Here is a 12,613-nt window from a genome sequence, read left to right as displayed (position 1 = left end):
CTTTGGAATTTCAGTTCACCTGATTGCCTTGTGAACTCAACTCTCTCATGGGCTCAAGAAAAGTTATGACTTTGTGGATTATCAGGCTTTTTCTCACATTAGAGTGGGAGAAATGTTCTCTTGCAACTTTCTACATCTTGAACAGAAGCAAAACTCTCCTCCTATAGTTAATATGAACTTTTTTAGATTTAAGAGATTTTTAATTTTTGTATACACTACAAATGGTTTTTTTTATCTAAAATCATGTCCAGAAAGCATTTTGCTTTGTTTATTTGCTCTGTTTATTAATACTCTTAACTTTTGGCATAAATTATGTATACTAAGAAAATGTTATCATTTTAATATTCAATTCTTGTTAAACTATATCTAAACAACTTGATTTCACAAATCTTTATCTTGGTATTTGTTTCCATTTTTGTCTTCATTCTATATATGAATGTGCAATACATATACTAGTGCTTTTTCCTCTGAATTGGATCCATGCTAATTTCTGATTCATGGTTTAGGTTTTTGTTTTTCAAAATAATCCTCTTAATACTGATGTATCTAATTTTGATTTTCAATCTTGCTACTTATATTTTGATCTGTCTGTACTAATTCCACATGGTTACAAGGGCAGTTGTATTATAGCACATAAAACTTTGGAAGTCAGTCTTTTCTTCTCGTGCTTTCTTCAGTGATTTTTTAATCTATATGTGCTCTCTAATTTTCTCCAATTAAACTAGCTACCATTTTAAATACATCTATGTTTACATACTATGGCAAGTTCAGAAAAAGATAGTACCACTATATTGACCTTACGCATTCAAGAGTAATTTACTTAATTCAAACTGTTGAAAGCATTATTTCTTAATTTCACACTGACAGCATACCTGAAAACATCAAGTGTTTGATAAATAGTAATCAAATGAGTATAAATATATACTGACATTCTGAGAAAGTCTCAGCTTAAATGGGATTTTTCCCATTATGTCAAAACTACTTTGCTTTCTGTATAAATAAAACCTTTAATTATTTTATATTCAGCCACATTAAGACAAATGAACAATATTATATTCAACTAATTAAGACACTTAAGCAATTCTATACATGATTAATTCATTCATTCATTCAACAAATATTTATTTAGTATGTTCTATGAGCCAGGCTCTGTTCTAGGCACTAGGGTTACAGCAGAGAACAAAAAAGACAAAGCAAATCACTCTGCTCTCATGTAGCTTACATTCTAGAGCTGGAAGAAAGAAATAGACAAGATAAATAAGAAAAATACATGGAATGTTATATAGTGAGAAGGAGAAAAAGAAAGCAAGAAAAGGGATTAAGAAGTATGTGTGTGGTGGCCAGGAGGGAGAGTTGGGAGTTAGGTAGTGGAGCTAGTGAAGATCTCACCGAGGAAGTGACCTCTGAGTCAAATCCTGAAGGAGGTGAGGGAAAAGTGCCACATGGTTTCTGGAAGATCATTCCAAGCACAGGGAACAGCACCAGCAAAATCCCTAAAACAGAGAGAAGGCTGAAGCAGGTTACCTGGTGAAGAGTAGTAGCAGATCAGGTCAAAGAAGTAAAGGGTTTTTATTAGTAAGATAGGAAGCTAGCGGAGTTTTGAGCAGAGTGACTTGATGTTACTTCTGTTTAACAGGATCACTTTGGCTGCTGTGTTAATAGGTTGAAAGGGGAAAGGGTAGAAGAAAAAAAGATAAGTTAGGAGGTAGTGGTAGAGGTGACTGGACTCTGCCTGTATGTTTAGGGTAGAGTCAACAGGACTTTCTAAAGGATCAGATGGTGGCTATGAGAGAAACAGAGGAGTCAAGGATAACTCCAAGGCTGAGAAACAGGAATTATCTAACTGTCTGTTACCGAGATTAAAAAACTAAAAAGAAGTTTGATGGGAAGGAAGATTAGGTGCTCAGTTTTGAACATGTTAAGTTTGAGATGAATGTTAGACATACAAATGGAAATGTTAAGTTGGCAGATGTATATACAAGCCTGGAGTTCAGAGGAGAGGTCCAAGCTGGAGATTAAAATTTTTTACTAATTACAGTATTAAAACTGTGAGAGTAGATAAGAGAAATGGGTCTAGGTAGAAAAGAGATAATGTCCTAGGATTGAGCTTTAGGGCACTCCAGTGTTTAGAGGTCAAGAAAATGAGAAGAAACCAACAAAGGAGACTAGAAGGAATAGTCAGAGAAGTAGGAGGAAAGTCTGAAGGGTGTGATATACTGGAGGCCGAGTAAAGACAATGCGTCCAGGAAAAGATAAGTGATTATCTAGGTCAAGGCTGTACAATTATTTAATGACCACACATCCAACTTAGCACATATGTACAAATTTCTGAATAATCTTAATATTCTAACCTCTATATTCATTAATGATATTGGATAAAAATCTCATTGGCAGTCAGGATTTATTTACTAAACAGTACATAAAATATTACAATAGAATATATTAGCATACATGTGTATATCTATGAAGATATATTTAAAATTTTTTTTTCAATCTAGAACAGCATTTCCTGAAACCCTATTCCAAGGGTTATTAAGATTTTATGAGTCAAAGAGTTCTGGCCACACATAGGTTCGGAAAATGCTTATTTGCATTATAAATTTCCAAAAAAATGTGACATTTTCCAAACATATCATTATGGAACCCTGTTGGTTTACAAAATGTCTTTTAGCTGTGTCAGCTATTCTGAGTAACACAGTTTGAGAAATATCAAGTTAAAAGCCTGGACAATTTTTTTTGTCCTCACTGTAGCAAAATTTGTGTCAGCAAAGTTGTTGGGGGATATTTTCTTTCTGCCACTTCAGCACTTTTAATGAAAACAAGAGCTCTCTGCTTCTATACCACTTATGCTAGAAGATATGATGACCTTTGCTTTATTTTTACACTGATAGTTCTGTCTGTTCTCAGGTTTTCTACTGTTACTCATCAAATACCAAAATGAAGAGTTGCTTGATTTCTTTAAAAATAAAGTTCCATCAAATAAATAAAATGTGCAAAGCAATATCAGTACATTTTAAATTAGAATAATGTATACTTATACATGGTTAGAAAAATGTATACTTATAGATTAAACATAACCCAATATGATCGATTAATCAGCAACATGTTATACATAAAGCTTTCGGTAAAATTACTTTCCCTTTATGCAAATTGTCCACCTTAATGGTTCTGTGGTGTTATTAGTTTCTCCATATTCTGACTTTGAAATATGTGGAACATAAATGATTTTTTAAAATCCATGTTTTCATCATTTCCCTAAAAGTCTAATGTTCATTTAGTTCCCATCCTTCAACCTGAAAAACGGGGCAGGGCAGAAGATTTGACTTCCAAATAAAATACTATCCAAATAAACAGATAAACTACTGTTTATCTCCAGGTCAAAGATAGAAAGGAGAGAGGTACAAGCAAGAAAAAGTCAAATAAAAGCACATTTTGCCAATGGAACACCACTAAGCTAAATATTCTCTCCTTTTGCCTCAAAATGTCAGCTTTGTTTAATGAAGCACGGCAAAGTTTACTGGAAGGTCTGCAGTCCACCCCCACTCACATCCCCCACTTTATCTCTGGCCTGCACTATCTCCACAATTCTCAGTTTTATTTTGTTTTCATTCATTTCATTTATTTGTTTTAAATGACAATAAAAGACAAAACAGAATTCAGGAAGTATACTTCTCATGAACACAAACACATGTCTTGGGACTTCCCTGGCAGTCAAGGTGGTTAAGACTTCACCTTCCAATGCAGGGGATGCCAGTTAGATCCTTGGTCTGGGAGCTAAGATCCCACATGCCTCGCAGCCAAAAAACAAAAACATGAAACAGAAGCAATATTGTAACAAGTGCAATAAAGACTATTAAAAAATGGTCCACATAAAAAAAAATCTTTAAAAAAAAAAGACATGTCTTACTGCATAATGTCCCATTTAACTTCACATGTACACAAGGTAGCTCTAGTTCTGTTTACTATTGGGTTGGCCAAAAAGCTCATCTTACAAAAAAATCTGAACGAACTTTTTGGCCAACCCAATATACTGGTGAAAGATTTCTTGAAGTCTAATTCACCTACTTAACTCCCAATCCTCCACCCCAATTCAGTGGTTGACTGTACAAAAACTTCTTTTTTTCCCTAGTTTTATGGAGATATAATTGACATATAACCTTACATTAGTTTAAGGTATACAACACAATAATTTGATCACAATAATTTGATATATGCATATATCACAAAAAGAAAAACGTAACTCTAAGCCTCCAATTATCTACCTTAAAAGGAAGCCACAACCACTGGAATCTCATACTACCTCATGAGTAGGAGAAATTAGAGTAATTGATGGCCTCGTTGGTATCTTTGACAGCAAACTTTCAAAAATATCCGATTACTAACTTTGAATCAACCTTGGAAATGTCCTAAACACAACAGAAGCAGAGGCTGACAGCTATGACTGTCATCTCTCAGACACAGCAGAAGCTTTATTATGGACAGACTGTGTACATTTTATACCAGTAGGAAATTTCCTAATACAGAAAGCAAGTTTTTTCTATAAGAGTAATCTCACAAGTTCTTATAGTTAAACCAAATAGGTTTTCTGGGTCCCTACATAAGACTCAAATGTCTGTGACCTGTGCCAAAGGACAAAGTTCATGATTCGAGTCCAATTATCATTTCTGAGCAAGCTAACTCTTTAGTCAAACTTACAATCTGCCTTTAGTCACTATGAAGGCCCTTCTATACATTAACTTTACCTAGTTTAATGTTACTATTACATTCACTTTGTCTTCTTCTCTTTATATGTCTTCATCCCTTTGCACTATATGCATTTTTAGAAGCTACTTCAAATATTTAGAACAAAGCAAGCTATAAATAAATTTAATTAACTCATCTTTTAAAGTCGTTTAAAAATATTAGGTCCCCATAATTCGGTTTATAGGACTCATTGTCCCAAATATGCACCTCTGTGAATACAAGTTAAATTCATTCACCTAATAAATATGTTCTAAACACTTACATGTGTCAGGCACTGTGCTAGGTGCTGGGAAAAACACTGGTGAATAGGATGTCAGTCAGAGATAAGTACCATGGAGAAAAGTAAAGCAGAGAAAGGGAATAGGGATGCCATGGGGGGTGGGGTGAGGTTACAGTTTTAAATAAGATGTCAGAGAGAGCCTTACTGAGAAGGTGACATATCATGACCTGAAGGATCTGAAGATGAGAGATTAAGCCACATAGATATCTAACACAAGAGTGTTCCAGGCAGAGAAGCAAAGTTTCTGAAGCAGAAGAAAGCTTTCTTTCTGAGGATCAGCTAGAAGACCAGGGTGTCTGGGACTGTTAGGAGATGACAGAGAACTAAAACAATATTTACATTTGCCACGTGGGATGCATTGTGAAACTTTCTGTTCTATGTATGTTCATTTAAAAAAAAATGCTGGTTACAACTTAGTCAAGCACTAAAGAATTAGTTCTTCCCCAATGAATTGTAATGTGCAACCCTTGGAAGAAGAAGCCATTACCTATTGTTCATGGATACTGTAAAAGTCACCTATTCCTAACTAATGTTATCACCAAAACAGTGGATATCTTTCCCTAAAAACACTGTTTTAACTAATGCTAATTGCAAATAATTACTTAGTTGCAATTTGCATTAGTGAGAACACTGTTTTTAGGGAAACAGTTGAATAAGTTAATGCCAGTGGCTTATTTAATCTTAAATCATTAAAGATAATTTAGGTACTCAGAAAGATAAATTGGCATTTTCTCTTCTAGCAACCATCAAACTCCCAGTCATGTTAACTATTTTCTCTGGAACCTATCTCCACTGAGTCCTCAAACAATGCTAAACTAAGCGGGAGTTGTTTTTATTAGTCCAGAAAGATAAAAGTAAAAAAAAAAAAAATTTAAAGGGAAAACATTTAATACCATCTTTCTACTAGTATGAGGTTAAACCAACCTTAAATGCTATAATGGTCTGGGTGTGAGAGTAGATGGTATTAGAATATTAAATAAAATACCCTTAGGGCCTATAGGTTTTCTTTGTGCTATGAACTAAAGAATAGGTCATTAATTAGACCAAAGTCAAACTGATATTAACCGTTCATTCCTTTGTCACAAGTAGCAGTATGAAGTGAAGAGAAACACTGAGTCTCCTTAGAATCCAAATGCATGGAAAGGGATTAATACTGAAATGATACTCCTAGATCAGCGACTACAACTCAAAGGGAAAAGTGCATTTTATTTAATGACCAAGTACACAAATACAGACACATACATTTATATATATGTATACCTATGTGTGTGTGTGTATATATATATATATATATATATATATATATATATATGACTAAAACAATATTTACTCTTACCATTTGGGATGAATTGTAAAATTTTCTGTTCTATGTACTTTCATTAAAAAAAAAATGCTGGCCGCAACTTAGTAAACAAATTTTGCAAACCAGGTGTATGTTATAACACATAACTGCTCTATAGCATTATCAATGCTAACTTATAATTTTAGGGAAATTTATAGTCTTCCTCCCTCTTAGAATTAGCCCACTGGAGTATTCTATATACTCAAATAAAACAAAAATTAACATAACCTTGTTACCATGTATCCAGCCTGGACAGGTACATGCTTTCATTCTTCTTAAATCACCTACCTTCCTAGGCCCAAGAGCTGAGAGAATAAGAACCATTAACTTTTAGGTTGAGGGTTCTTTTCCCTAAACCATGTAGCCTCTGAGAGTATAATCTGACCTTAAATATTTTTACCACTTCATCTTCATTTTCTTTGTGTTGACTGAAGTTTTTATAAGATACAGCAAAAGACCTGATTCTAAACTTATCATGCCAAGTTTATGCTTCTCTACCGATGAAAACATATGGCCACAGGACATACATTCTTTTGGAAAGCACTGATTCCTTGGCTGTAGTCTAAAGGAACAAAACCAATAATGAAAGACCCTAAAAGCTAAGGAAATTGAAATCAGAGAAAAGGATATAAAATGGAATGTATTAATGGATTTTAGTCCCTTTAAGCTTTTATTTTTGTGAGAGAGTTCAAAGGAGAGCTTAATACAGATGAGACTTGAGGCTCTTGAAGAGGATATAAGTCTTGATGAAGTCATTCAAACTCAAATCTTGAATGTGTAATCATGGTAGGCCCCAGGGTCTTCAAAAACTTGTACTGGATGCTTTAAAACAAAACACAAAAAAATTCTACTAGCAAGTCTAATAAAAGTTTTTAAGGGTTTTGAAAAGCTGTAACTCTTTGATCAGTAATTAATCAATCACTAGATACTATGCTGAAAGAACAAAAGAAAACAAAAAGAAATAAATAAGAAAAGGAAAGAAAGATTGTAAAAAGACATAGTGAATATGTTCATTGGTTAAATATGTTCATTGGTCAAATATGTTCATTGGTCTATCACTTTGATTATTCTTCACTGCAAATTGCAACTGAATTTAAAGTTCTTACAGAACCACTATGGGCTGTAGTCAGATAAACTGATTTAATGATAATTTCCTGAATCTCTTTCACTGCTATTCATATTTGATTGTCTTAAAGGGCTTTTGGTTTTTGAAAGCATGGCCAAATTATCTGTTGGATGAGACAGCATAAAATGAAGTTGATTTTGTGGGGTAGAGAAAGAAGCTAAATTAGGAATATCATGGTTTGAAAATATTTAAACGGGGAGAAAAATTAACAAAGCCTTAGAATGGAAAAATTCAGACCACTTTGCAAGCTCAAATGAAAAATATACAGTAAATCTCACTGACTATTTGTGTTCATTCTAACTTGTTTCTTTTACTTTATCTGCTCCCATAAACCTGCTTTTTTTCCAAGAAAAAATTAAGCTTTTAAAAATTAGTAATAATAATAGCAATTTATATTTACTGAGTCTATATTTTGTGCCAGGCACTACTCTAAGCACTTTAGGTAGATTAATTCATTCATCCTCAAAACAATCCCATGAATTAGATATTACTATTATCCCCAATTTACACATGAAGAAACCAAGGTACAGAGAAGTTAAACAATTTCAGGTAGTTTACCTAGCTAGTAAAGAGTGGAGTCAGGATTCAAACTCAGGCCCTCCAGCTCCACAGCACCAAACTACACACACTATTCTACAAAACTGGTTTCATTACACAAAATTTTCCAGAACTAGGGCTTTCTTTAAATCAGCATTGTGCCATGTCACAATCTTTCACTGCATATTCTGATTAGAAAGTATAGTGATTAAGCTTCCCAACAGTAGTAATGTAGAATCAGTTTCAGATGTCACTACTCAGAAGTGACATCCTATAGGAATATCAAAGCAGTTTAAAAATAAAGCATGCCACTTAAATATTAATAGTGGTAGAGGATTATAGGTGACTCTACTCCTTTTGGGGGGATATACACATATATTTTTTCTATATCCTATTTTTTGTAAAGTGGACATGGATTACTTATACAATTTTTTAAAAAAGGTTTTTTAAGCACGTCATCACCATTATTTGCATTAATATATACAATATACTTACAATAAACTTATTAGATAAGTTTGTTTTTGCTCTATTTGAAGAGAAAAAAATTCAAGGTAGAGTAGGCTTTATGGTAATAATGAAATAATAATAGCTATTATTTAATTAACATCTAATATAGGCAAATCTTTTACAATACATTTACTCTTCAGTAAATTCCTATTTTATAGATAAAGAGATTGAGGCTTAGGATGAATAATAAACTTAATTAGTAGAACAGCTAATAGATATTGGAGCCCAGATTCAAATCTGTGTTACCTGTTCTAGAGTCCTTGCTCTTTCCACTGTACAATGCAGGTACTCTCTCCAAATGCCAAAATAATCTGTCTTTTGTTATTAAATATATGGAAGAAATCTTTCTAAAATTTAGGTATTCTTAAATAGAAACTACTGAACATAAATTATTTAAGTTCAGTCAGGGTTATCATTTTGAATATCCATGACCACAGAGGTGCTCTCATGTAATCAAAAGAGCTCCAGGTGCTACAATTTTAAAATTAGTTGGTTGGCTTTCTGACTTCCTTCTTGTCCATACTTGTCAATGTGCCTGCCTCTAATAGGAGCACTTAGCCCGCTCAGGATTTGTTGCTTCTAGTACACTGTGGAGTTAGATACCAGTTAATTAAGCATGTTAGAACTGTGCCTAAATGTAATTAAACCGAGTAAGGACCTGAGAAAGGCATATAGATTTTGTGTCTTATAATTTGGGAGCTCAGGTAGTTTTATTTCCTGGTTATGAGTAACCTGAAGCTGGTGGGTGAATGACTGGTAGATAAGTTAGCTCTCAGTATTTAGATACAGGGATAACAGAATGTATACACATACTATAATAAACCACTTTATTGCACTATAAAATTTTTTTCAGATTTAAAAGATATCTTAATAATAATCTGGTACAATCTCCCATACAATGAGAAGTACCCTCTACAACATTCCCAATGCTCAAACTCTGCTTAAGTGACCCTAATGACTTGGAGTTCACTGCCTCTTGACACAATCTGCTCCACTGTGACTAGTTCTATCTATACCTTCTCTCATTTAGAACTAATTCTGGCCTCAAATACCAGAGAACAAGTGTTCTTCCTATGGAGTTTCTCCAACTCTTCCAAAGTCTTCCATTTTCTGAACAAAGTAGTCCCAGTGCCCTCAGCCTAGAACATCACAGTTGTCCTTTTATATAATTACAAAATTGATTAAAAACAATTCTCTTGTTCTTCAAGGTTTCTCTAATAATTAATACACAAAAACTGATTGTTTTGTAGGTAATGGGTCTAGTTAATCCATCTTGGTCATACACAATTGGAATGCCACGAAAAGCTTAGGGACCTAGCTCAATTCCAACTGAACAGCAATAACCTTTTCAGTTCTTCCTTCTTTTTCCCCCCACCCAAAACAATGCCACAAAACAGAATCTTAAAAAATACCCATAACCATATCTTGCATGTTACTAGATTTTAACTTTCTCATTCTCAGGCTTTTGTCTACCTTCACATCACTTGGACCCTGTGAATGATCTTAAAACTTCCAAAATTTTTCAAGATGTTCTAACAATTATGAATTACCCCATAACAGGCCTAGCTCTGAGGCCTTAAACTTCTGATTTTTTTTTTCTCTTGCATTAGCTGGATATCTTCCTCTACAGAATTTGTGGTTTTCACATAAAATGTATGTGAAAAAAAATATGTATAAAAAATATGTGAAATATATATACACATTTTAATATATACTGTATTATGTACATCTATGTACATCTATGTACATACACAAACACAGAGGTATCTTCCCAATTCTATGTTCTCTACATATAACTTACATTCATCTATAAGTCACCTTTACCATATTCATCTTGACTTAGGAAAACACAGTCTACCCTTGGATTCAATTCGTTGCTATCCATTCTCTTAGCGAGAATAAGAAGTCCCACTCTAGGCATCCTGCCCAGTGGTTTCCCCCTGGTGGCCAGTAGTGATTAGTCCCACAGATCTCAAGAAGCAAAGCATCATTTAATAGAAATGATTATATGCAAAACAGTCTGCCAAAGTGTGGTATAAAACACCTGGCATACCATAACCTGTTCTATTCCATTAATCATGACTCAGCCCCTAGATTAGTGACCTTCATTTTGCTTTAAACAAGATACACAATCATGTATTTTATATGATAGTGGTATCATACAGGTATGTATCTTACATAGCCTATTCTCAAGCAAGTTTCAAATAAAATCCCTCCACTAACAAAATGAAGATTATTATATCTTTAAGTTTCTTGTATAACTCATTTTACTGACCTACTACTGTTATTCCAAATTTCCCCCAATGAAAGTGTGGAGAGACAAAGACAGCTAGAGAAGTAAAAAGTCACCAGAAATTTTTGCTGAGTTCCAAGGCAGATAATCAGCCAATTCAAAGTAATATTCTCAATATAGAATGAGATTATCCAAATATATCTAAATTATCTTTTTGGCTTCCTGATTTTATAACAGAGAGAACAAGCCATTATTTGAAATGTCTTAGACCAGTTCCAGACATCAAGAACAAAGTGAAATAATAACAATGTGTTTAAAGAGTAGAATTGCTGAAGAGTAATTCAAATCAAAAAAAGTCCGTCCCATTCAGAAATAAGGAGAGGCTCAGAAGAACCATGCCAAAGCAACATGAACATAGCTTGCAAACAAAGGTAACAACATCCATTATCACCTGGGAAGGTCAGCCACACAGTATGAATTGTGTATGAGCACTGAATTCGGCAACACTAAGCACCTAATTTATTCACAAATTCTTACTACGAATAATAATCTAATGTCAAGGTTAAAAACCTATTAAAATATCACCAAACCTTTCATGCAGCTCTGAAATAAACTTAACTCACTTGTGCAACCCCACTCCTTCTGAACAGTGCAAATAATCATAAGGACAAACGTCATAAGGAATAATAGTGGGCTCCCATAATTAGCCTAAAGCCTTGCTGTTTGTTTCTTAGTATTATAAAAATAAAAACATGTCCATAGTAAAAAAAAAATCAATCCATCAGAAGGAGGATACAGAAAAAATATGAGTCTTCTTCCTACTCTAGACTTCTAGTTTCATTCCCTGGGGGTACCTATGTCAGTAGTTCCTTATATGGATTTGAAGAAATTTTACAAGTATATACAGAAATATATGCTTTTAAAAACACAAATGAAAACATACTACACATACCATTCTGCATTGTTTTTCTCAGTTAACAATGTATCTTAGAGATTTTCCATATCTCCACCTATGGATCTACATTCTAACAGCAGCAAATACTACATTATATGAAGGCATTTATTTAACCAGATGTCTGTTGAGGGATGTTTAGGTTATTTCTAGTTGCTGTTGTTGTTTTTTTAATTTCAAATAATATGGTGATGAATATCTTTAAATACAAATTTTTGTGTGCAAGTGCAAATATATCTGAAAGATGAATTCCTAGAAGCACAGTCTATTTTTAGAAGTGAACAAATTCTAAACAAGAAGCCAGTTTATCTACAGAGGAGACCAGGAAAAACTGTAAGTTTAATAATTAGTGATTAAAAGGTGCCTAATATTATTGCAAAGTTCGAAGTTAAAAGTTTTGAAAATTAAAAACTCCTCAACTAGGAAAGATAAAATAGAAGAAAGAGAGAACTTTTACCCCTGGGACAGAAAGATAAAAGGCCTGGAGAATGAATCATCTAAGATATTTTTTAAAAGAACAAAGAAGAAAAAATAAAAAAAGAAAATAGCATAAATAAGGTAGGATTTAAAAAGAAAAAAAAGACATTTAGGGGCTTCTTTTCTTGCTTTAACCTAAGGCATAAAATAAAATTGGCTAGATTTGGGACATATACTATTACAGAGCCAAACCTGGATGTGAGATGACCTAATGACTGCTTGAGGTCCCATACCTACAGGGTTGATATACTTCTCCAGGCTCTAAAATTGTTGAAAGGAGATCTCGCCCTCACTCCCCAAAGAAAACAGAGCAATAATCTTCCAGGAATAAAATATCTTGTCAATCTCTTTAATTTCTGATCAATTTTACAGAGAAATAGTAATTGCCTCATATATACTGAATAAAGCTCAAACCT

At 33.6% G+C, this 12,613-nt stretch overlaps 1 protein-coding gene across 1 annotated transcript in view; it reads right to left on the bottom strand.

The window, feature by feature from the left end:
• Window positions 1-12,613, bottom strand: part of MAP3K13 (mitogen-activated protein kinase kinase kinase 13) — a 170,278-nt gene that overhangs the window by 155,538 nt on the left and 2,127 nt on the right. The window lies entirely within an intron of this gene.

Source organism: Kogia breviceps, chromosome 5 (assembly GCF_026419965.1).
Source record: "Kogia breviceps isolate mKogBre1 chromosome 5, mKogBre1 haplotype 1, whole genome shotgun sequence".
In the NCBI taxonomy this organism is placed as follows: Eukaryota; Metazoa; Chordata; class Mammalia; order Artiodactyla; family Physeteridae; genus Kogia; species Kogia breviceps.
The sequence above is the reverse complement of the archived record's forward strand: the minus strand, read 5'-3'. Positions and strand labels throughout refer to the sequence as shown.